Source organism: Pipistrellus hanaki, assembly GCF_964339955.1.
Source record: "Pipistrellus hanaki genome assembly, chromosome: 9".
Taxonomy (NCBI): Eukaryota; Metazoa; Chordata; class Mammalia; order Chiroptera; family Vespertilionidae; genus Pipistrellus; species Pipistrellus hanaki.
This window is the reverse complement of record NC_140511.1, coordinates 71,759,538-71,786,915: the sequence shown is the minus strand read 5'-3', so window position 1 is coordinate 71,786,915 and position 27,378 is coordinate 71,759,538.

Here is a 27,378-nt window from a genome sequence, read left to right as displayed (position 1 = left end):
GAGGTTTGCAGCCAGGTTTTAGACAGACCAAATGGTGAAGCAAACACTGAGAGAGGGTTTGAAAACATAATGCACTTCAATCTTAATGGCTGGTATGAGTCTAAAAGGCACAGTAGAAGGTATAAAAAGTGAGGAAGGTGTATTCCCGCATATATTTCGTTTAGTGGCTAACTAGAGACATAAAGGAATAAAGGCCTAGTTGATGAGGAGCAATTATTGCTAGAGGGAATATATGCCTGCCTTCTTTTATTCCCATTGTTTCAACGTAATTCTTGATAGAGTTTAATTCCACTTTCTGGAATTATTATTGAAAATAAATTATAGATCAATCTACTTACAAATGAATGAAGTACACAGGAATAAAAACCTGATGTGATGTGTGCTCATATTCTCTTAGAAATGAGCTGGTAATCAGCTCTAATTATAGATTCCTTTTTACCACTGGTCCTGTAAGAAGTTGGTTTGCATTGCTCAAGATGGTGATACCAATATCAGGGAAGGGGTGGTATTCTTTATGTGATGCAATGGGTAGTGTGGGCACATTCGTTGAGGGCAGTTGTGATATTATTACAAGGATTTGATGAAAAATGGGTGATAGAGTTATTATTAGCTCTTAAAATATTTTGTCTATAAGGTTCACTTGCTTGAATTTTTTTTTCTTATAGTTTCTTCTTCGTTACAAATGGAGATTGCTAGTATAATGGTATGAGTAGCAACCACACCCCCTAACCTCAGACTGTGATTTTAATTGGACATAATCTTTGTCCAGGTATATCGTTCAGAAGAGGTCCTACTGGATTAGGGTGGGGTCTAAGCCAATGGCTGCTGTCTTTATAAGAGAAAATTTAGGAGATTCAGAGATAGACATAGAGAGTGATGGCCATGTGAAGATGGAGGCAGAGAATAGCATAATGCAGTTGCAAGTCAAGCAAGGCAGGGGTTTCTGGGAGCCACCATAGCTGGGCAAAGGCAAGAAAGATGCTTCCCTGGAGCCTTCGGAGGGACATGACCTTGCTGGCACCTTCATTCTGTCCTTTTTAGCCTCTAGAATGGTGAGAAAAATTCCCCTCTTTTTAAGCAATAACAGTACATGGTAATTTGTAATGGACACTCTTGAAAACTAGAATAGAGAACAAGAGTAATAGACTGATGAACAAGAACAGACCCAGAGATAAGGAGCCATGGGTCAGACTGTTGGAACTCAGAGGGAGGGTGGGGATAAAAGGGAGAGATCAACCAAAGGACTTATGTGCACACATATGAGCCTAACCAGTGGTCAAGGACAATAGGGGGTTGGAGGCATGAGTGGGGGTGGGGGTGGGGGATTGGAATGGGGGTTTGAGGACAAATATGTGATACCTTAATCAATAAAGAAATTAATTAAAAAATAAATAAGTAAAAAAATTAAATTACTGAAATTTATGTCCCTTTTCTGTTTCAAGGTAAAAAGATAGCCTTATTTTTATATCTTTAAAGAAATTGACAAAGTGTTATTTTAATGTAGTTTTCTTATCATTTTGCTATCTTCAGGAAAATGATAGATGGTGTAAACATGGCATGTAGCTAGGTGAATTTAGTATATTAATTAGGTTCCTTTAAGGTGAATATTTTAAAATGAGGCTCAGAGTGACTCGTATAGAATAGCCACTAAAAATTGTGGGAATTTGGATAAACTAAAAGCTAAATGCTATATAATAGGGAAATTTTGTGACTCCAAACATCTAACTATAGTATTTATAGAATTATAGTGTTTATAAGCCAATGCATTTTAAAGCTCCAATCCTAAATTAAGAGCAACTCCTTGACTCTGCTAAGTAACGATAACAGAAATGTTTCCTTTAATTAGGAGTCTATTTGTTTCTAAAAATCATCACTAATCAGCGGATGGAGTTCTTGAGGCTACCATCAAGAAAATATATGCAAGAGCTGAGGCAATTTAGCACGTTATGCACCAGTCTCATAAAGCAAAATCGTGGAAATACAAAATATGCCGATGCTAGAAGTGACATGATGTAATTGTCAAGAAAAATTAACTTCCTGATATACTTCAATCCCTTTAACATACAGTCACTTGTGTCTGAATACATAGGATCTGACAAATTACCAGTGGTGGTAAGATTAGCAAAATGGAAAAATAATTGATCCTATAGGAAATGACAGACAATTTGCCTTGCTAAAAAAGCAGCTATTTGAGGGTTAGGATCAGATATACAAGAAAGGAAAGCTGTCTCCATAAGGCATCCCAGTATTTCCTTGGGCAATGACTTATTGATAGTGTTGTTGACTTATTAATAGAACATGGAGTGGCAATGATACCTAGAAAGTTCTTTAAAAATATAACTCTACATTTTTTTATTTTATAAACTGGCATATTACCTTAATAATTATAATTAAATTTATAACAATTAAAAAGAAAGTGAATAGATCTAATTCAATAATTACAAATGACTGACTACACCTTATTTTGGATTTTAACAAACACAAAATAATATTACCCAGCAATTCTGTTGAAGATGTATTGGAACCTGGACAGCATGGATCAGTGGTTAAGCATCAACCTATAAACCAAGAGGTCATGGTTCAATTCTCAGTCAGGTCACATGTCTGGGTTGTGTGCTCGATCCCCGGTGTGGGATGTTCAGGAGGCAGCCGATCAATGATTCTCTCTAGTCATTGATGTTTCTATTTCTCCCTCTCCCTTCCTCTCTGAAATCAATAAGGTATTTTTTAAAAATAATAAAAAGTTGGACAGGATTGCTAGAAGTTGCAAAAGATCTAGATTTCTTAAACCATGGGGTCCTAGGGCTCTCATGTGTATGGGACTTTCGGGGCAAGGGAACCAATGGGAATGTGAAGTTCATGCTGGCTCCTCTGTCCTGAGTAATCAAGACCTTCAACTCTGACCCAGAATCATCTCTTCCCACCACATCTATGAAGCTGGGGCAGGCTAACTTCTTAGGTTATAAGTAGAGCAAAATCTTAGTCTCCATACATGGTACTTACTTATTAGTACAGGAAATTTGAAAAGTAGAGAAGACATGCAAGAAAGAAAATAATATCCATAATCTCCACACCCAGAGGAGGTTAATATTATTATTTTAGCACAATTGTAATATTGCTGTATATGTACACATACACAATGGTATATCCTCATGCTAATAGCATAAATTGGGTTTTGCCTGCAGCTTTTGTCCTCCAAAATTATATGATGAGTGTTTCTGTGTCATTACTTTTTAAAACATGGTTTTGAATAGCTGCTTAGAATTCTCTTTTATCATAACTAAACCATTATTTACAACAATCAGTCTCCTATTATTGAACACTTAGGTAATTTAGAGCTTTGAGCTATTAAAAATAATTATGTAAGGAGCATCTTTTCATACTCTTAGTGTGCTTCTCTCTCTTCTTTACGTGTAAAACAAATCCATGAGGCAAACTTGCTGGGACTTAGCAGCTTTCCATTAATATTTCCATGTGTACTTTGGCCCTTTCATGATTTAACCAGGATTTCCCATAATCAGAATCTGCACTGGAGGTGATTTATCTAATCCTTAACCTCATTAGACTTCTGATCTGGTAAAGGGCCTTTGTGGTTGAATTCTTCTGGATGGGTTGTTCCAGATTCCACTGAAATCATCCCTTTCACCCTTTACTCAGGGAGACATGTAACACATTGCATCAAATTTCTTTCCATTTATCTGGTCTTTTTAGGAGATGTTCCTTGATTCTTTTGAAATAAAGGCAAAGGTATACAGGGCAGATTTACTTCAGGGACCTGTCAAAATTCTACTCTTTTATTCCTTGAGTCTGTAACATTTTCACTCAGGTTAAGGTTGATCACAGCAGTTTATCTCATCATGGCTTTGAAATGGATCAATTGTTTATTATCCTAGAATTAATATCAGGATGCAAATGCTTGACCAAATTAAATATTTAATCTGGATAATACCATATCTGCCTAAAGCTTCCTCTCTTGCCTACACCTCTCTGATGTCTGCCACATCCTGGGAGTAACTTCCATTGCTTCTCTAAGAAAGTTTACCTGCCATTCTGATAACTGATGGTCCATTGTCATAGCTTAAGTAATGTTAAAGCTTTCATATATAGGATCTAATTTTATAAAATTCTAAATACCCATCACTTTGTCTCTTCCCAAATCAGTAGGAATGGTTCTATGGTCATGGGTGGATTTCAGTTTGGATTAGCACACTGCTGGTCCCTCAGCAACTCACACCTAAAACTTAAATGAGATCCCCTTCTCTAAGATGTGGTAAGCAGAAAGACAAAGCACTATTCAGTTTTGCATGTTTATACACTGACATCTGAAAGGATTATAAATGAAGCAAGTGATCAGCTGACTACAAAAAGAAGTGAACAAAGAGCCCTTCTGTTCTTCTGGTGCCAAAATGATTGTAATAAACACAGCCTTCTAATTTTTCTGTTTGCAGTTTTCTTAAGAATGTTTGGGTTCTTTTCAGGATTCCAGCTTAGAGAAGACAAACAAGCAAAAACAAACAAGCCAACAAAACAAAGAAACAAAAGTAAATATGTAAAGAAAAACAAACAAACTCCTGGCTAGATCGTGAGTCTGGTAAAATATTTCTCTCCCAAAGGAATCTTTACTTCCCACTCCTACTTTACACATAGAATCTATAGATATCTGAACATTAAAACAAGGAACAAGACTGCTCCTTCTTTCTATCCCAACCCATTCCAAAGACTGGCATGTCCCAGATGCTTTTTATAGTATTAATGAATAAGTGAGTGTCCTGAATCAAGGAATGATGAATAAATGATGGTTTTATTTTCTTATGAAGATGCAAAATGTGGATGGATACATTTGCCTAAGCAAACATTGCACTGAATAAAATTAGATAGGCAGGAATACTTTATTCAGAATATTAGAGTGAGGAGAGAGGCCAGATTTGGAATTGATATTACCTTTATTCATTACCCCCCAAGTATCTAACCAACTAGATATAAATTCTTAACAACATACAACACAATTATTTTTAAAGCACCTAAAAGTTAGACATTTCTAACTTTTTTCCAAAAATACCAATTCATCTTTTTCTTTTTTATGCCTCCCTACCTGAAGAATTTGAAGATGATATTCTGTCTGATTTTGATTCTCTAAGCTTCTTTCTCTTCATCTTCTGCTCATATTGTCATTTTTGTACTATATGATTTCTTTCCTATGTTATATATCCATTTTCATAAAAAATGATTAGAAAAGCAATCAAATCCAAATTCTTTTGAATTTTGGAACATGTACTCAGCATATTTTCAAAAATCTCAAGGGCTTTATCATATTAACATTTGGAACACAATATGTGAGATAGGAAAGTAATTATAGGTGTACCTATGTATTTCTTCTTCCCTTTGTATAAGACCCTCAAGGCCATCTTTAAGATGCTAAGTAGTTTGAAGTGTTATGAAAGAGAATGACTTCTTTTTGTCTGCAGGGGTATCCTTGTCATGAAGTTACACAGGCTTTGGAAAGTCAAGGTTAAACTAATTTAGTTAACATTAGGAAATGTAGCTTTCATTAAGTCTTGAATTTTTCATTCATATTATCATTTTGTACGTGGTACAGATAGCTCTGGGACATCATGCAAGGAAAATGTATGCCTTTATAAGTGAGTTACTTAATAGAAGACACTAAACATTTGTTTTATGAGATAAACATTGCTATCAAGCTGACATTTAAAAAGGATGGGCTTCTAAGTGTATCGTTTTTCAGCAATGATATAAACAATGTCTAATTTTTTTTTCAACCCAAGGGTCTGTTTTATCAGCCTTACCCTCATTAGTTGTGGGTTTTTGTTGGTTTTTTTTTTTTTTGATAGTTTATTGGTATAGCTTTCCAAGAGCATTTAGAGAACTATAACAAAGGAAGTGTATTCATAATAAAGTCATTAAGGCATTTCTGTACTAACAAAGCTGAGCAAAGTTTTCATATGTTTCTTGCTAAAAAAAAAAAAAAAAAAAAAAAAAAAATGGTAATTATGGTAATTATTTGCAAAGCCGCTATTTACTGTAAAGATTGGGCTCCAGTGAGGTTCCTTGGTCGCAGCCTCATTTTCTCTATAGGATGCTCCCAATTGCTCCCATTGGAATTTCAGAAAACTTCCTCAAGAAAATAGGTGGCTTTTTGGATTATATGATCCCATGGTATTCATCCAATTTAAAAAAAAATACACATACAGTTCAAATTTTTATCATGTTAAAAGAAATGAGCTGAAAATAAGAAGAATATAAAGTTTTTCTAGATCTGCTTTCCTAGATTGTGCAAAGTGTCAGTTTCCATTTTTTATTTGTTCTTAAGACACCACTGGGAAATTATTCCAGGCTTATAATTCTCTTCCAGAACACCTTTCTTTAAACACATGCTATTTTTTTCATTTTATACTTGTGGAAGTAAGATGCAGGGTAAAATGAAGATTGGTATAATAACAAGTTTTCTGAAAAAATTGCTTGAAAACAGTTTCTAATATGGAAGAATTATATATAATCACAATTTATTAATTAAAATATAAATCAATTGTTTATAAAATATCCAATATAAAGTGATTTGCATTTTTTAAAAACTCTGAATTAAATATATCAGAAGAGAGAAAGATTAAAATGTGAGAATAATACCTTTGGATATTACTGGCTATTAACATATTAAAAATGGACAATATAAAAATTTTAAATGTTTCTGCTAAGAAATTATATATACTTTTCACTTTACAAAAATATGATATAAAAAATGTTTCACATAAAATATTAACCACTCAATATTTAGTAAAGATTTAATTAGAATTGCAGTTTATATATGTTGTAAAATATTTTCTTTTTGGTAAACTTTTTTCTTCCACATCCCACATATTATAGACTATGGGGAAAGGTATATATATATCTTACTTGATCCTAATTTTTATTTTCAAACTATTGCCATTCCTACGTCCCATTTCTCAAATAAATAAATAAATGTTTATTTAAACTCATGATATAAAATTATCTGTCAACTGACCTCACAGTTACTCTCCTTCATTTATTGAAGATTTTAATATATATTTCATTGTTTTTATCTCAAACACCATTTTTTTTTCATTTTGTGAAATTCACTGCCAATATAATTCACCCAATGGGAAACCCAGTGATTGGTGTCTCTTTATTGAAGACCACAAACCCCAAGTGTTCTCTCAACTGCACTGTTTCAGACCTACCTACAATTTACTATTTTATTCACTTTTCCATTTTCCCAAAGAACTTTCTCAAAACTTTTTTCTCTACTTAAAAATATAGCCTAGCTCAGTTCATTTTACATCAGTATGTATACTGGTTTCTTAGGACCTTGATAAATAATTTAGCAACTACCTTCTCATCTTCCCATGACTAAAATCTAGTTTATTACCATATACTTTTTCTACATTGTTTTTTCTTGTATTGCTCAGGTACAAAGGTGAATAGAAATGATGACAGTGTCTATCCTTGTCATGCTCCTAACCTAAAAAACAAAGATTGTCTACTGTGCCTTCTGTGAGATTTTTATTTTGTATATATGTCTGTGTGAATAGTGTTCATTCAATTAAGGAACTCATTTGATGTTGATGTACTCATAGCTGGATGATTTTATTTTTTTTCTCTGAACTTCAGTTAGGTCCTGTTTGAGTCCATTATAATCATTGGTTCATAATATACTTCATTGGTCCACACCTGACATTCTTTTATGTATTTATCCAGCTAGTTAATTATTACATCTGTTTGGATTTCTAAGAAAACAAGAGCCACAAGTATGATGGAAATAAGGATTGCATGTAGAAACTAGAATTCTGAAAATGTGTGTGAATTTGGGTGAGAGAATGTCTGGGTGACTCTGGTAAAAAGATCAGAAATAATGTCAATGTGATATTGAGCATAAGTAATGATGAAGAGAAAGAAACAGACAATCATGGGGGCATCTGAGAATTTACTACTACAAGCCAAAGGGAGGTAAGGGCCAGGTTTGAACAGTTGCCAGTGTTTGCAAAAGTTTCTGTAAGTGGATCATTGGTTTTATTTGTTTGAAATATTTATTCCTTACATTACAATAGTTAATAAGTAAAGCATACTATTCCTTGTTTTATTTTATGTCCCTATGTATCATGGCTATAGTGTAAAAGGTACAATATGTAGGTCACTGATTCAGGCCATGTACCATATCCTGCAGAAACTATTGCAGTATCAGCTGGTGCCATAACAGTGATTCTTTTTGTCAAGACAGCTGTGATTATCCCTATCAACAACCACACTCAGAGCTAGGGGCAAAATAGTAAGATCTGTGACTATTTTGAGTATAAGAACATTGCTTTTTAATTTCTATAAAATGAGTGTCATAGAGATTAGCATTGTTATTTTGTATTTTGACTGATTAAAAAAAACAACTCAGAACTGTCTGTGCTCAGTTAAGGCAACTTAAATATATATTAAGGTGGATTCTTCACAGTTAAAGTCACTTAGACACTTGAAATATTTTTTCGAGATAAAGTATCTGTTTTTACAAGATTTGCTTTGGAGAAACATCTCTTGAATATTGAATGTGAGTTGGTCATAGGCCTTCAGCAAATATGATGCAAGCAGAGGCATAGAAAGTACTTGCACATTGGGGCTCTGTCTTAATGCTTTAGAGAACACCCCTTGAACAAACCAGAACTAGCCTACAGGTAATGGGACATAGTGGTCAAGTCAACTCTTCACTTAGCTGACACCTACCAATCACCAGACATTTCATGAGGCTAATTTGAAACATTCAGGCCCAGCCCAGCTGGCTTAGAAAAAAGGAATCCACAGCTGAGTGAGCAATGATAAATGTTTATTATTTAAATCACTATGTTCTGGGGTGGGCTGGTTTGCATCAAATGTTGATACAATGTTCTGACCAGGCAGGTGGTTCCTATGTTTCAGTCACTATGAATGTGCACATAGTCTGGAAAAATATAAGTTAAGTTGTTGTCTTATTCAAGACTTTTCCTTTGAAAGAAAGAGGCATTTTGTTTTCTATATAAGGTTCTTCTGAATCTCCAAAACTGATACTTTTCTTCTTATAACCCAAACACAAACTCACTGTATACTTAACTAATAAAATAGAAAATATCTCATGAAAACTTGTTTAGTACACTTAATTTAAAATGCCTTTGTACTTTTCATTTCTCCACCTATCATTAGGTGAAAGCTTCAAGTAATATAGCATGTATTACATAATCACATTTGTGAGCATGGATAGAATAGTTAGGAAAAGTTATTAGTGATTTTCTTCATGTATTAATATTTGTGTTTGTATGTCATCTTCACTTTTTGAATCAAACAAATAATAAAACTATTTGGTTTTGGGATGGGGGGAAAGATGGCCATGGGTTACAAGTGACAATTGAAAATAATACAAAGTCCCACATATAGCTACTCTAATACCTACAATGGGAATAATAATTTCTATTTGATCTGCACAATAACCCTGCATTTTAAACTCTGATTAGGTGCTTAGAGCAATGACATGACCCTGTTGTCACAGTTTTGAATATCACAGTTTTCCCTGCTTGTTCATAAATTGAAAACATTCTTTTTCTCTTTCAGTCACTTAAGAAAGATAAAGCACACTTATAAGGGACGTATCAGGTAGTTTTATCATAAAATTTAATCGTGGCTTCCCCTTCCTCTTTCATGATCTTTTTCACCTTCACATTTCCTGTGATTATCCCTATCAACAGCCACACTCTTCCATCACTGTCATGGACTACACTGATGGTGTGCTGCTCATGGATTAATTTGCCAAGCCATCTGTCTGATTTCCATAGTCTAAGTATTTCTACATCACAAGCCCTGGCAGTAAACTGAATTCATTCAGTCGGGAGCATTAGTTTAATCTGTGAAAGATGCAGCAATTTGTCTGGGAATTCCAGCTGGCATAATGCAAACATCAGCGCAAGGCAGATGAATGTTGATCCACATAGATGAATGTAATCCTCCTTTTATTATACTTATTTATGCTTTCCTCCTTATTTTATTGCTGTATTAGCACTGTGCTTTGTTTTCTCTCTCTTTTTTGATAACGCCATGATATGCCAAAGCCTTTTACTTAGCAAAATGATTAGCTCTTCCCTCTGGATAGGCACTCACTATTTTGATATACTAATAAAGGTGTGAAGAGGGGAAAAATCTCTGACTTGAACCCTTTCTAATAGCTTTGGATTTTGAAATTTTCATGACAAACTCAATAATTCAATTGCTTTGGAGCTTTGCAAGCATTACCATTAAGCATTATTCTCAGGTGCCCACTATCCCCTTTCCTTCTCAAGTTATTTTAGCATGAAACCGTTTATTGCAGGGGTCTAGGAATGGGACCCAAGAAAAATAATTTCTAGGTCATTTGCTCTTCATCTTGGATAGCAGGGTTTCTCAACTTCAAAAATACTGAAACTTAGAACTGGACACTTTTTTGGCCCAGTGGCCCTGCCCTGTGTATTATGGAATGTTCAGAAGCATCCCTGACATGAAAAGTCCATTGTTTTTTTCAAGATGAAACAGACTCATTTATTATCCCAAGTAAATAGTATGCCCCTTGCATAAATGAACTTACTCCCTAAAATGTAATTATGAGACCTTAATGAGAAGAAAGTCAAATTAATTGCTTTACTGTTTCACGTCCCACACCCCTCCGTGTACTTGAGGGGTCTTACTTTGATATTGACGCCATTCTGTAGGAGACTAATTGCTACAATTTCAAGTTGTTATTAATTTTTTTAAGCAAAGAAACATGGCTCTTTAAATTCCTTTTTTCCTGTTTGGAATAAAAGATCAACATTCTAAACCTCTTAATATATGCAAATTGAAGTTTGATTCATACTTTTACATTACATCTTTATAGATTTAACTTTTTATGTGCTGTTTCTGCTATAGAGGGTGTATAGTAAGCAGCATTTGAGAAAAAAGATGTTTCTTTTTATTCTTATACCTATAGTCTCCTAGTTGTGATTACTTGTTCTACCCTGTGAATTTAGGGCTCCATCATATGCATCTCAAATATGTTTTACTCTAACAAGTGGAAATACATTAACATGTGCTGAAGTCCCAATACAAGCTTCCAGGTATTGTGATTATCCTTAAGATTCATAATGAAGAATTCACTGTTTCCCTGTGTTTTATTTTGTTCCAGGGCTGTCTTTTCCTTGTTTTCATACAAGTTGTCTACTTTTTGGCACTCAGTGATCCACATTCATATTACATTTGTCATAAATGATGATACCAGCAGAACTTTCCAATTTGACATTCATCATCTCATTCAGAGATAAAAAAAAATAAAACATATATAGAATGTTTGGATCTCTTCTGTCCTCTCCTGGGAGTACCCATTTCCAAGCTTTGTGTTACAGATCTGTTTCTAGTGCATTTTTAATTTCTCCTTTGTGAGTCTTTCCTAGAGTTTCAGCTCTACCTTCATGGTTTTTCCATCATGATTTCTACATTGGTCTGTTAATACTTTCACAATTCAATGCAATGATTTTCTCTCAAGTCTGTCTTTCCTATACAATTAACTTTGTAGAGTATGGATAATTCATTATTCAATTTTGAATTCAAATGGCTGGGCATATTATATGTGCAGACACTTTGTTGAAATTAAAAAAAAAAAATCTAGCATTCTGCTATTTTCTACCAAATGTCTGATATCAGACATTGTATGCCTCAGGATGAATATGCTAGTGAGAAATAGTTGCATTTGAAACCATAGCTCTAAAAATATTTAATGTTTTAATTTAGTCTTGGAAATATCATTCTTAATGGTTGTCTTATAACCTCTAGAGATTATTTTATTAATAAATGTCAGCATCAGACTTTATAACTGGTTCTTGTGAGCAAGTCTCACTGATGGTAACTTCTTCCCTTTATATTTAATCCTTTATATTAGAGCATTTAGCTATTATTTTTATCATTTAACATTGAGTAACAAGCATTCTTCAAATTGAATATTATTTGTTTTGTTTGGGCCACCAGTGTTGTGACTGAAATAATGAATCCTTATGTCAGTTAAAATGAGTAGATATCAGCAGTTCTCAATCCCTATCATTGCATACCATGTGTAGTATGATGAGTAGAGGTATCATTCTCTTGTAATTACTGATCCACCAAAACCCATTTCATCACCTCTTATGATGAAGCCATAGGTCCTCATGTGAAGCTCCTCATAGCCGTCTCTCTCTCTCTCAAGCATGCCCTTGCCTTTCCCCAACCCCTGGTTCTATTCCCAGCCCTCAAGGTGTTCTTTCTCTGGAGCATCCCTTCACCTCTCCTTCCCCCAGACATGTTTTCTTTGCCTTTCTTCTAAGTTGCAAGCGCCCTTCTTTTGCCTCTGTAACATGTTTCCTCAGCCCATCTGCCCAGACGACTCACTTCTTCCATAGCTCAATTCTTCTACCTCTGTGACTTTCTAAACAAACTTTCACTTGTAGTTGAGTCTTAACTCTTGAATTCTTTCTTAGCCAAAACTCTACGACTAAGGTCTGATACCTGATACTATTAGCCATTAACAGTTCTACTTTTGTGTATGCACACCTCCTGACTGCCATTGTTATTTAGTCAGTGTTATCTCCCCCTGAATATGTTGTTAAGCTTTTTTAAAATAGATGCCTCCATATTTTTCCAAATTGACATATCTTATTTTATCACTTAATATGTATAATTTATTTTTGCCACTTTTGTATATGATAAAATATATATCTCTTTTATTCTATTTCTTTTCCCAAACTTTACTGAGATTTAATTTAAAAATAAAAATTATATATATTTTAAGGTATATGACTTAATGATTTGATGTACATTGTGAAATAATCATTACAATTACCATAATTCTTTTTTTTTAAGTTCTCACCTGAGGGTAAATTCATTGATTTAAGAGTTGAGAAAGAGAGAGAGAGAGAGAGAGAGAGAGAGAGAGGGAGAGAGAGAGAGAGAGAGATTGAGAGATTGATCAGATACCCACTGGGTATCAAACTCCAAACCCAAATATGTTCCCTGACAGGAAATCAAGCCAACGATCTTTTGATGTATGGCATGATGCTCCAACCAACTGAACCACCTGTCTGCCCTTCAATTTTAACTATTCACTCAAAACTTCCTATTTGTAATTGAGATTATATTATATTCAGACTATAGCTAGCATTAAAATGATTTTGAAATGTAGCTGATATTTTGGAGCATCCCTCCCTCACTTTCCTATTTTTCCTCTAAATTTGATCCTGGCTTGACTCCTCTTTCTTGTTATGGCCTCGTGGCAAACCATGAACTCTCTAAAGCCTTGTCTATAAAATTCAAAAGTGAAACTGGATCTCTACTCTTCCTTTAACCTTTGACAGTCAGATTTCTTTTGTTAGTGGATCATGTGTAGGTCATGCAGGGGTCCTCAAACTTTTAAAGTGGGGGCCAGATCACGGTCCCTCAGAGAGCTGGAGGGCCGGACTATATGAACTACTAATTCCTACTGTAACACCTCGGCTGCGCTCACTGCCCAAAAAACCTGGCGGGCCGGATCAGACTCCTCTGCGGGCCAAATGTGGCCCGCAGGCTGTAGTTTGAAGACCCCTGCAAGGAGTACAAAAATAAACCTGTAAAGTTAATGGCATATGGAATCAGAAATAACTAAAGACAAAGTGAATTATTCGCATAAAGTTTAACTCCGAAAAGTACAGAGATATGTCACTTCCAAGTGAATGATCCCTTGTGGCAGATTATTATTAGTTTTAGCTTCCATAGAAGGAGAGTGGTATATTCATTGTCAAAACACCTTTATCTAAATTGGAAACAAAATTATATGAAAATTAACAGGTATAAGAATAAACCAAAAGAAACATTTTACTTGATAAATAGAACATATTTAAGTAAACGCTATTCTGGCTTACTAAGATTGAAGTGTTAAGCATTTGATTATACATTTATATATCATTTTAATTTGGGTATAAAAATAGTTAAGGTAGGGAATTGTTTTAGTCTCTCAGATGGCAGCCTATTTTCAGTATAATCATTATTACAAGCAATCGTATTGCTTTTCCCTTATGCATGATAATAAATTGTTTCCCTCTAGCATTAAATATTATTTTGATTAATTTGTGGACAAACTTTTCATTGAAAGGTTATTTCTAATAATTTTATAACTTGGAAAAGAAAGATAAGGGAATAGAGGGAAGGAGTGAGGAGGTAAAGAAGTAGGTGGGGTTAGAGAAAGAAAATTGTGATAGAGACTTGAACATAAATTTTGGCTCAGTTAAGATGTTCAATCTCAAAAAGCAAATATCATTTTTAATGATAAAGAGTCTCATTGATATTTAAATATGCAAGTACTCCAAACACTCATTGGCCATTAGGTGGTCTCCTTTGAAAGGGAATATAAAAGGTGCCAATCATAAGAAGGTGGTAACCAAAGAAGAAAATTCTTTGCTCAATCCATTGAGGATATATTATAACTTATAGAGGGGAACTATGAAATTGGAGGATATAATTCAGATCAAATTAAAAATATAATCAGGCAGAATTTTCCTGCTAATTAGGAAATGACGCTCTTCATCCTTCATCTGGGCTTTGCTTTTACAAATACTGGTTCTTTGTACCTTGTCCAATCCAGCATAAGTATCTCATTAGTGCAGGGGCAGATAACTCCCACATGTGTTCTGTTCTAACAGAAAGTTGATTGCTTAGAATTTATTATAAATATTAAAGAAAAGTAAAGTAAAATAAACATGAAGGCAATTGAAGGAAACATGTTTTGCCTAATTAGTTAAAAAATGTGCTTAATATGCAACTAAGGATTTTTCTTTTGAATATCAGATTTTTTTCTTATGGTGCAAAGCCATTTGAAATTGACTTAATTACCCGTCTTATTAAAACTAAAAAGCTATATTTCAAGGTACCAGTATTCAACAAACACAGTAGCTATTGAGGTAAGAAAAAAATTCATTTGGTGTTTTTATGTGAGTTATTAAAACATTTTACTGTCTATAAATTCAACATCTACTTTTCTGTGATGAGAATGAAAAATAATTGGGCCCAAATGGCATGGTTCAGTGGTTGAGCATTGATCTGTGAACTAGGTGGTCATGGTTTGATTCCTGGTCAGGGCAAATGCCCAAGTTGCAGGCTCAAGCCCCAGTAGGGATGTGTGCAGAAGGCAGCCCATCAGTGATGTTTCTCTCTCATCAGTGTTTCTATCTCTCTCTCCCTCTCCATTCCTCTCTCTCTAAAAATCAATTAAAACATATTTAATAAAGAAAAAAGAAACAGATTGAACAACTGAATACAGATATGTTGACAGTTAATACTTTTCACAAGTGTTAACACAATTACAGTTTCATAAATATCACTTGAGTGAACAAATTTCCAGGAGAGGTAAGAAATAGTGGGGGATCACTTTCCCTTTCTGCTAACCTACCATATAGCAAAAAAACTTGGTATTCCAAAGAGGGGATGATTTATAACTATGGTGAGTAGTGGTGAAATAGCTCAATCACAAACTAAGCTTGAATATTCATAGATTTGACAAGGAGAAATGTCTTTTTAAAGGCTTTAAAAAGACACAAAAAGTAGATGATTTTCTCTATACCCATAAGCCATGGTTTCAGTAACATTACATTTTATTACTGAAATCTTGACTTAGCAACCTAGCAGATGTGGGGTGTGGGGCGAGATACATGAGTTTTATGTATATTTATTGTTTTCTCTGAAGAATTCCATTTGATTTGATATAATTTTTCTGACATTTTCTTCATCAAATTATAATCAGTAGAACATTTGGTTTCATAAAAAGTTCATAATCATCAAGGTGAAATGAGGAAATGAGCCCTAGCTTCATTCACAGAGAAAATAAGCGTTGCAGGTGGATAGAGAATTCAAAGTAGGTTGCAGTACACATTTTTTTCCCCACCTCTCAATACAGGTTATCTAAATCATCCTGTGTTTTAATCTTCAAAGGCCTACAAGGGACAGATAGGCTGTCTTTTCTGTTCAAATATCTGTTGAAATAAATAGCCCTGTGTGGCTGCACTGTGGGTGTGGTATCAAAGGAAACTTATTCTGATTTTCTAAAGAGAACTTTTGAAAGAAGTACACTAAAAATTAGAAGAAAATTTACTTCCTGCAATGTGAATCATGATCTGTTTTCCCTATATAAAAGACAACCACGGAAGTGTAAAAAATATATATTTTACAAATGTTGCTCTTCTCCCACTAAATTTGATAAGCACTCAAAAGAAACTACAAATGGCCGATTAAAAAAAAAAAAAAAAAAAAAGAAGAAGAAGAAAACACAGATTTTTCTCCAATCTATTCAACTCTGAAATCTCACCATTGAGTGAAAAATGGACTCTATTCAGATATCTTTGCTTATTGCTTATGGTAATTCATAGCTCAATGTTTTCAGGTCAGATAACGGAAACTGATTGGTTGTTGCTCTTAGGATATGAGTATGAATTTGGTGGAGTTAGAACTAAGGCTCTATCTTATCATAATTTAGCAATGTATAGGCATTTTGAATAAAGATAATATTGAGAATGTACAAAACTTTGAACACTAATGATAACAAATGCCTCCTGTCTTTTGGGTTCTATTATGGAAGCAAGGTCAGGTTGATCGACTACCTGAAACACAATTAGAGGTTTTAGTACTTTCCATATTAAGGCCAGAGTGCTACTTCAAATTACCTTCCTAAACACATTTGGTATCCCATAAATTCCACAGACAGGGAAAATAGAAAAAGTTTTATAAACTGTAAGCTCAACTGTCATTGATAATGAAATTATTTTCTCTTGAAGTTCCTGCTTATAAAGTGGTCTTGGGAGGAGAAAGACAAATAATGGGCTATGAATCACTATATATGGTTAGTGTTCCAATATTTATTGAGTTTCCCAGATTACCAGGTGATACAGGAAACAGATTAGGCTGCACAATCTTCGAAAGGGAGGGGCAGAAGAATGTGTAAGGCTTAAAAATAGGCATTCACAAGTCAAGAGGGCAGATTTGTAAATGAGGAAAAAAGGGAATGAAAATTAAATAAGCAACAAAATTATTAAGCATGTAGTTTTACCTTAGTCTTGTGTAGAATTACACTTGTAGTTTGACTAATCCAGAGAGCTCTTAGCCATTCTATTGGATTGTTTATCTTCTATCCATGCCTGGGATGGGCCAGCTTTATATGTAGTATGTGGGAATATGAAAGTGAGTTTGCCAGTTTCTATTCTCAAAATCTTATGATATGCTAGTCAATCAAATAGGTAAACATAATAAAATAGGTTTATTGATAGAAATATGTAAAGGAAATGGAAGTGAATATTGCTAACATTATTCAAGGCAATCAATGAGGGTGTTTTATAGAAGGTGAGGTCATACCGAACTAATTTTTGAAAAGTTGTTTATCAGCAGGAAAGGACTGTGGAGGCAGAGGGTCAATCACAGGGCATGGGGCAGCAAATTTGGTTTCAACAGGGATTGCTAACTCAATATTATTGACTAATTAAATTTTCTTTCATTAGACTATGTCAGGCTTACTAGGTCATTCCAAAATCTCAATACTTGATAAGACAGAGTAAACCAGCTGATCTTGTTTTAGATAGATGTATACATAGATGAATGAGAGGAAGGATGGATAGATTGATACATGGATAATTTTATTTTAAAAATCAATGGAGTAGAAATTGGAATTTATCAGTTAAGTATCAATAGTAATCATTAATTGAAAATGGTTAAGAAGGGCAAGCATAAGAGCAGACATATAATTCTGGGAACTGTCACTCTGTTTCCCTGTGAGGGAAAAAATGGAAGAGGATAAGACCTGAGCCAGGAATACCAAAATTAAAAGCATAGAAATAATTTCAGGTTAGAGATTACAGTAACCTAAATGTAAGAAGTGACATTAAACAAATAAAGAAGGAAGTTGTAGAAGCTTTGGGAAGTAAAAATTAGACTTTTCGCTAATAATATGAAAGAAAAAAATTAGAATTACATTAAAGGTAGATTAATATCTTCAACAATGATTAACAAGTATAAAATTTAACCAAATGTACTAGTTCAAATAGAAGATGCAATATAGAAAATTTTTTACACAAGTCTTTTAATAACAGAATTTCTAACTAAAATAACATTAGATGAATGTACCATGGACAATTAGGTGAAAGCAAAAAGTGACTAGCTAGGTCCAGTTTACCCCAACCATGAAAAAATCATAAAAAGTCACTGTTGTTGTTGTTGTTGTATACCACTATATTCAGGGTGGCCTTGTTTTCTTTTAACTTATGAACACCTATAGATGTACTCTAGTACAAAGTGATGATGTATCAAATGCCAAGTGAAATAAAACAGTCATGGAAAGACAAGTGCTGTATGATTTCATTTAGATGATGTAACTAGAGTAGTCAAACTTATCGAAATTAAAATTAAAATGATATACACACTCTTATGTTCATTGCAACATTAGTCACAATAGCCAAAATGTGGTCTCTACAATAATCAAACTCGGACCCAGAGAGAATAGTGGTTGCTAGGGGCAGGAAATGGGGGGAGTGGGATGGAGAATTTCTGAGTCAGTTCTAAAGATCTATGTTCAACACTGTGGTTAACAAAACTGTATTGTGCACTTAGAAATTTGTTAGGTGGCTAGATCTCATGTTGTGTTTTTACCACAGCAAAGATCATAATACAAGAAGATGGTGTTGCTAGGTGCTGCCGAGTGGGGGACACAGACATAGAGAACTGTTGTTTAATAGGCATAGGGTTTCAGGTTTGCAAAATAAAAAAAATAAAAAAAAGTTCTGAATAGGTTGCACAACAATGTGAATCTTACACTTCTAAACAATAAAAATTGTTAAGATTATAAATACAATGTTAATTATTTAGGAGCACAGTTTTAAATGTAATTTTAAAAGAGGATTTTGGTATTACTTATTCAGAGAGAATAGTGGTGTTGAAATAAGAATAACTTAGAAAAAAACTGATGGATTCTTAGAATTTGGTTTCTTAGTAAAATAAAAGCTATGTGAGAACTAGAAGGAACACTAGGAATCAAAAATCCACACTATATTATAAAAGGCTAATATGCAAATCAACAGAACCCTGGAACAACCATTCACTATGATGCACACTGACACCAAGGGGCAGATGCTCAATGCGGGAGCTGCCCCCTGGTGGTCAGTGCACTCCCACAGAGGGAGCACCACTCAGCCAGAAGCCCAGCTCATGGCTGGCCAGTGCTGAGGCAGTGGTGGGAGCCTCTTCCTTCTCTATGGCAGCACTAAGGATGTCTGGCTGCCGGCTTAGGCCTGACACCCCTGGAGAGTGGGCCTAAGTTGGAAGTTGAACATCCCTGTTTGTGAAAAGGTGCAGGCTGGTCTGAGGGACACTCCCTCCCTTGAATGCACAAATTTTGTGCACCTGGCCTCTAGTTTTATATATTTAAGGAAGACAAAGTCCAGTTTGAAAAACTTGCTAGAGACTCAATCTGAACCCAAGATCATTCTTTTAACCATAAATACAAACAGGGAATACAGCTATGATATATTCAACAGATAGCTTTACCAACAAGTGCAAACTACTGGTTGCTATTCAGAATAGGAAACAACCCAAAAGATTAATTTTTCTGCTCTTTGCATCAGTGAAACTGTGAAACTATTTGCTTTGAATCATATTCTGCTGTTGCTCTCCCTTGTGATACAGCAACGCAGCCAGACCATATTTCACAGCACGGCTGTGGAAAGAATGAAAAATAAACCTTGATGAAGTTGTTGACATGGACGTCTCTTTTCCCACTCTATTGGAATCATTCCACCTGCTGCTGACTCCAGGAAAATGAAATCTTCGGTTTCTGGCTTTACGGATACTCTGAACAGAATATGCTACAAGAGAAAAATGAGAACAGCACAAGTCTCAGACCTTGTTGTTCTAACCTGATAAATCACGGAGGAGAAGGTCCTATTTAACCATTAGCTAATCCTTCTTGCGGAAAATTAAGAATGTGGATATACCACACCAAAAACAAAACAAAACAAAACAAACAAAAAACCCCACAAACACACAAATAAAAATGATCACTCTAGTTGTTCTTGACATGTTAGTAATCTCAAAGAATTTAGATGTGCCTGAAGTTAAGCAGAGATGGAGTTTAAGAAATATGATAGCAATACATTAAAACCAAATTCTGAGCTGGAGACCCCCAAGGGCAGTCTTAGGCTGTGGGAATCTAGAAATGGATGTCAGAAAGTTCTTATTTAATTTTCGTGTAGTTATTACCCCAGAGATGAAAGAACTGAAGCTTATAAGGTTGAGGATCTTTTCCAATCATACAGTTAGTAAGAGTCAGAATGACGCCACCAGACTCCAGGTGTGCACTACTATTTACTGAGCACTCCCATGGACCAGATGCTTTACACAAATATGTCAGGAGCTCATCTGCATCAACTTCTGACCAGTTAAATAACCATCTTCATTTTAGCTTTGATAAAGGAGGCCCACAAAACTAATAACAGGTTAATTCAGAATTGAAAGTGTTATTGTTGCTTTTCTTATGGGATAAGATATTTCATGATTCATTTAAATTTTAGCATCATTCACAGGAACTAAACAGTCATATATGAGGAGGTTGTTCTATCACATCCTTCTTGCATGCAAACACAGTTTGCATTGAGAAACATCATCCTCACTTCCAGTCAGATCTCAGGAAGCATTCTAGTTGCTGCATACTTGCATTGAGTTTGATGGTAGACCTGGAGGTAATAAATAGTAAAGCCAATGTCCTGGAAAGATTCCTTTTCTGTGAGACATATAAAAGTAAAATGGAATGTCAGGATAATTTGGATTATTAAAAGCAGGATTCTCACTCTTCACATATAGGATAGTAATAATAACAATAATAACTATAATAATAAAGGGAAACCAGCTGAGTATAGAAAAAATGAAACTTTGTTTTAATTATGTTTTTATGATATACTAGAAGACTGGTGCAAGAATTTGTGCACAGATGGGTCCAGGAGGTCTGCCCCAATGGGGATAGAGGGAAGAACCAGGGATGGGGATGGCCAAGGGGGCAGAGCCATCAGAGATTGGCCAGCTGGGGGGAGTGGCCATGGGTGGTTGGCCGGCCAGCTCCGCCCCCATCAAGCTGGTTGGCTGGCTGCAGCACGCCTTCATAGTGACCAGTTGCTCTGGTCCTTCCTGTCCATATAGTTGTTCTGGTTGCTTTGCTTTTAGATAGTTGATAGATAGATAGATAGATAGATAGATAGATAGATAGATAGATAGATGCTTTTTTTAAAAAGGTGAAAATTAATTCAGTCATGGTATCAATTGCATTACCTGCCCAGAATGTCTCTTAGATAAAATATAGTTTGAGGTGAGAGTTAATAGCTGTCCTGATTTACAATATGGATACCATTTTTTCCTTTGATTCTGTGATATCAGTGGAGAGGTTCCTCCAAATGCAATTTGGATATCTCTTCCCTTTTCGCCACCTGAAAGGATGCAGCCAAACATCCAAAACAGCAGGGCCCAGCTAGTCAGCAGCTTCCTGCAGTGTTTAGGAAGGGTCAGAGTCTAATAACAGCATATTGGGGAAATAAGTATCACCTTCAGAAATGGCCCACCAAGACGAATGACAGGTTGTGTGTGGGGTTTTGTTGTTGTTGTTTTTCTTTTTTCTTTTCAACATTCTGTATCTCCTGAATCCATTAACACAACTCATCTCTAAGATTTTCCAAGCCAGTTCTGCCGAACATCTCTATTTCTGTTCTTGTTCTTACTTTTCTTCCTTCCTTTCTTTCCTTCCTTCCTTCCTTCCTTTCTTCCTTCCTTCCTTCCTTCCTTCCTTCCTTCCTTCCTTCCTTCCTTCCTTCCTTCCTTCCTTTCTTCCTTCCTTTCTTCCTTCCTTTCTTTCTTCCTTTCTTCCATCCTCTCTCTCTCTCTCTCTCTCTCTCTCTTTCTCTCTCTCTCTCTCTCTCTCTCTCTCTCTCTCTCTCTCTCTCTCTCTGTCTTTTTTATTTTATTTTTAATAACAGACACTTCAACAGAGTAGGTTTTGTTATAATGTGTATGAAAGGCAATTTTAACAGTCCCAGATGATACTTCAGAAGGAATTTGGTGTGTTGTTCATGCTTCCTTTAGAATCACCAAGAGGGTAAGAAATATAGGCTTGGCCCTAATCAGTTTGGCTCAGTGGATAAAGCATCATCCTGCACACTGAAGGGTCCCAGGTTTGATTCTGGTCAAGGGCATGTAACTTGGTTACAGGCACATCCCCATTAGGGGGTGTGCAGGAAGCAGCTGATCAATATGTCTCTCTCATCCATTTTTCTAATTCTCTATCCTTCTGCCTTCCTCTTTGTAAAAAATCAGTAAAATATATTTTTTAAAAAATGTAGGCTTGACAGTTATGAGAAAGTGCAGATTCTGTAGCTGAAGCATTTCCCAGTTATGATAGCTGCAGCCACATTTGTCTATGTAAAAGCAAACGATCTAACTCATTGCATCTGCTGCCTATTTGTCTTCAAGTCACATCTGCTGACTTTACCAATAAAAGCAAGTTGTGCTTTTTCCCGTGCAGTTGGCATCACAGAGTTTGTACAGATGGGGCAGGCTCTGAAGCTGTGGTATTTTTCTATTCTCTCTTTCATCATCAGCAACATCATCACATAAATCCAATTATAGGGATTCATCATGAGGATTGGGGGTCTGGGAATGGAGAAGAAGTTGCATTTTAAATTGTTTTCTGTTTTTGGTTTGTAGAGTTATTACTATTTTTGAAGAAATTGTGATTACTTCTGAAACTTCTGATAAATTTAGAATTATGCATATAGAAAGTAACTCTGGGACATGACTTAACCTTTAATCTTGTCCAACATCTAACATATTTAATTTGAGAAAATTACTCTAAGGGCTATTTCTAGATAGTTACTATGGTTCTTTTTAAATATCCCTAACATGTTTGTTTTCATTTATTTACTAGTATTTCTATTTTAAAAATGAATGAATACACAAACTAGAGGAGGACGTATTGGTAGTGTAGAAACATTCTTACATTATAAAAGGTTGTTTTTTGTGCTGTTGTTTTTTTCTCTTGGGGAAATAGTCAACATGGAAGATCTAACCAGACCCTTTATAAAGTTTGTTATTGGGATTAATGATATTTTATTTAATTAAATAAAAATAACTCAAAATAGATGCAATACAAAATTTAGCTCAAAACACTGTCATTGAACAATAGGTAGTATCAGAGAATTTATTTTCCAAACTTGGACATCTTGAGACTGAAAGCATATTATTAAAGATATTTCTTAGAGAAATTGTCCAGAAACCAAAGATAGCAGAAATAATTTGCCAATCATGAGACTGACCAAAATGTATTAGCATATATGCAATAATTGTTATCCAAAGAAAACCAGCGATTAGCACCTATTATGGGCTAGTACCAGATTGTTCTGAAACAGCTGAAGCCTTGAAAATGAAGTAGCATAGAATTAATGGTTCTATGCAAGGAAAGGACAATGTGGACATCAATCATAGGCAGCATGAATGAACTTACCAAGAGAGGAACGTAATGACTTCCAGTAATGCCTGTCATCATAACATTTTCGTAACTTTAAAAATTCTATAGAGTTTTTGCTAGAATGATAATTCACGGTAGTTCTTATACTTTCCAGAATAAAAAGTGGCATTATCATATTTGATTTATACACTAATGCTGCATTGCTCAACGGCAGCTTGGCAGCCTCTTATCATCATTTTGCAAATACAGAATACTCATCTAGAGCTGGTGGATGGCAGAATCTGAACTTGAACCTGGGTTCTGTTCATAGCTCACACTACTACAGTTCTCTATTTCAAGAACAGTAACTCTCTTCTGATAATAGCATTAACTAATCAAACTTAACTCCTTATGATTTGGTATATTGTTGTACACATGCAAACATACATCCATACTGACTTTTCCAATAAATTAAATTTTAAATAATATTTTAAAAGTCAAGGTTTAAAATATCAAAAAGCCCCTCCCTCCCCCCAAAAAAGAAACACACACAACAATACAAAACAAATAAACAAACAAAAAAAAAATCCTGTAACATTGAATACTATTGTCCCCCTCATACCAATTTTGTTTCTCAGAGGCAATCATTTCTAACCATTTTAGTTGCCCTTTTTATTCTTCCACCTCCTTGCAAGGGGAATTTTCATTCAGGTCATCTTGACTGACATTTGGTTAGAATTGCTGCTTTGTAGACTTTTCCTTAGCTCTACCTATTTCAACACATCCACCAGTAATCCCTAAGTGTTTGTCTGACTCCGTTTCCAGCAAGTCTAATTCTAGCTATTAGTGGCCCCAGCAACTCAGGTTTCTCTGTTTGTTAAAGAAAAATTTAGTCATTTAAATGTTTTCAACATTTGTAAATCTGATTTATAAGATTTATAAGAGATGCTGAGTTCTTGTCTATAAATTCTTTAAAGTTCACATGAATAAACTTACATGTATTATTGAAAACAAATAGGTCCAGACATTCTTAAATTGTATTTGAAATAAGAAATGCACATCTATTTTTGAGATGGAGTAGAATTCAAATACAAGTGAAGGACGATTGGCACGGCCCTCTATCCATATATTTTGTTTTTTTGTGTTGTTTGTCTTACAGATTTCAACTTTAGTTAGAAAATATCTATGTGCCAAGGAAGTTTTAAGATAATTTTAAGAGAATGATAAGGGTTAATCAGAAAATAACTCTGAATTAATCTTTTATTTATCCCTGTACTCCTTTCCCCCCCTCATTCTTATCCCTACAGAGATACACATATATATTCTATCAGATACTTTTACCATGAAAATCTCAAAATCAAATTAAATTGCTTTGCATTTGAATGTAATATTACAGTAGAGAAAGCCAGCAGCCACCACTTTAATGGAATAATCAAGATTAGTATCAGCAATAGAGAGACATATAGACATGATGGGCCCCCTGAAGGGATGCACTGAGAAGGTCATTAGCATGTCTATGGCATTCAATCTAATCAAGAGAAAATCAGACAAACCCATATTTGACATGATGCTATTGTATAGGATGCAAAAGTGTGACAGTTGTGGCAGAATAAAAGCCTGAGAGTCTGTCAGAGGTTAGAGGAGACCAAGATGACATGGCAATTAAATGCAGTGCAAGATTCTGGTTCTAGAAAATGTTATTATATATAACCCCAAAATTACCCAGCATTAATTAAAATCTGTTAGGGTTTCACATCTTCCCATGACTATTTGTATAATTTTTCACAAGGTAACTAACTAATCTCTTTCTTTATGTCTAAAATAATGAAGTTCAATGAAATGATACTTGGCATACCTCCTAGGGTCAACATATGCCATGCATAGAAGTGAGTAAAAGTATGTACATTTTACTATTACTTTATGGCAAAAGTAATACATATTTTATCTTTACTGTACCAACATTTCAAACTAAGTGTTAGTAAACAACTGAGAACAATAAGCAAAACTATATCAGGTCACATTAATTGCAAAATTAGATGCCCAAAATATACTATAAACCTCTTGCTGTCAGTATATATATGAATATAATCCATCTAATACAACCAATATTTTGAAGATTGATAATATTCAAATCTTTGTTTGTATAAAGCAGATTAGACAATACAAATTATCATGGGAAAAAAAGACTGAAATATGCAGATGCATTAGTATGGTAGAAAACAGTAATTGCATATAGCAAGAGAAAAAACAGGAATGGGGGGGAAAGCAGGCAAAAGGAAACAGAGCTTAGCAAGCATTAAAATATTGAACATATTGAATAGGAAAATTGCAAATGGGTTTCATGTAGTCCAATGTACTCTATATAAAAAATGAAATGTTTGATATCTTCTAGCAGCTTTAAAATATGTAAAATCTTTAAATATATACTACTTACCTGGAATTCAAAGATATAAATATCTGTGTAAAAATAGCTCTAGCTCTAACCAGTTTGGGTCAGTGGATAAAGTGTCGGCTGTGGACTGAAGGGTCCCAGGTTCAATTCTGGTCAAGGGCATGTACCTTGGTTGCAGGCACATCCCCAGTAAAGGGTGTGTAGAAGGCAGTTGATCAATGTTTCTCTCTCATTGATGTTTCTAACTCTCTATTCTTCTCCCTTCCTCTCTGTAAAAATTAAGAAAATATATTAAAAAAATAAAAGTAGCGTTAGCCTTCTAGTAGTTCACAAACCAATTGAGAATAAAAATAAACGTTTAAATATAATGTGATAAGTTCTTTAATGGAGGTAATATGATATTAGTTGTTATATATTATATGGTTATGATGTGCTAGCCTTTGTTTTAAACATTGCATTATAAAATGAATGCATTTTTTCAATATAAATATAAGGCTGGAAGAGGTTAAATATATTGTTAAGAGCCATAGATAAAGCATGGTTTATCTTGTTTCTCTTTAATTCAACAGCCCATTTATCTAGGAAGGTCATTCATTTTTCAAGAAGTAGAGAATATGCAGATTTCAAAAAAATCCCCTCTAGAAAAACAACCTCTAAATTTCCACAAAGAAAACTGTATGGCTATTTGCCACAGCTAACAGTGTTATACTATGGAATTGGTAACTCACTAATGTTTCAGGCAAATGTGCAAATTATAAGAGAAAAACTAATGTGTATAAATGTAGTTTGTAATTTAATCAATTGCACTTGTATAAAATAATTTAAAAATATATCTAGATTACAAAACCTACATTCATTCATGATATTCTATAATGTGATTCCCTCTGATAATGAATGTTCAGTGTTTTCTTTAAAATAGTTGTTTAATCAACTACTTGAATACTTAGTGTGTATTCTTAATAGCCCCATGTGTACCCAGACTGTCACTGACCTGCCATCTACACTAATAAAAGAGAAACATGCAAATTGACCATCACTCTGCTACACCCACCAGGAGGGGATATGGTAATTAGAGGGGATATGGTAATTAGAAGAACAAAGATGGCAGCTGCTCCAGGTGCAGAGTGGCTGGGCAGGGCAGGATGCCTGCTATGAGAGAAAGGGCGGGGGGTGAAGGGATCTACAGGAGCAGCACTCCAGCATAGGAAAGTCAAAGACTGCAGACAAAGATAGCAGACTCTGGTGGTAGCCAAGGCATGGGTCCTGGGTTCCAGAGGAAAACCAGTGCTGGAAGTCAAGGGAAGGAAGGCCTATTGCACGAATCTCTTTGTGCAATGGGCTTCTAGTCTAAATATAATTTCCAGTATAATTCTCCATCATAGCCTTTGGGTCTTTTTCAAGTAATACACATCACAATTAGTAATGATGAACTTATACATTTAATTGTTAATGTCTCTTTCTTATTCTCTACTCTAAGCTT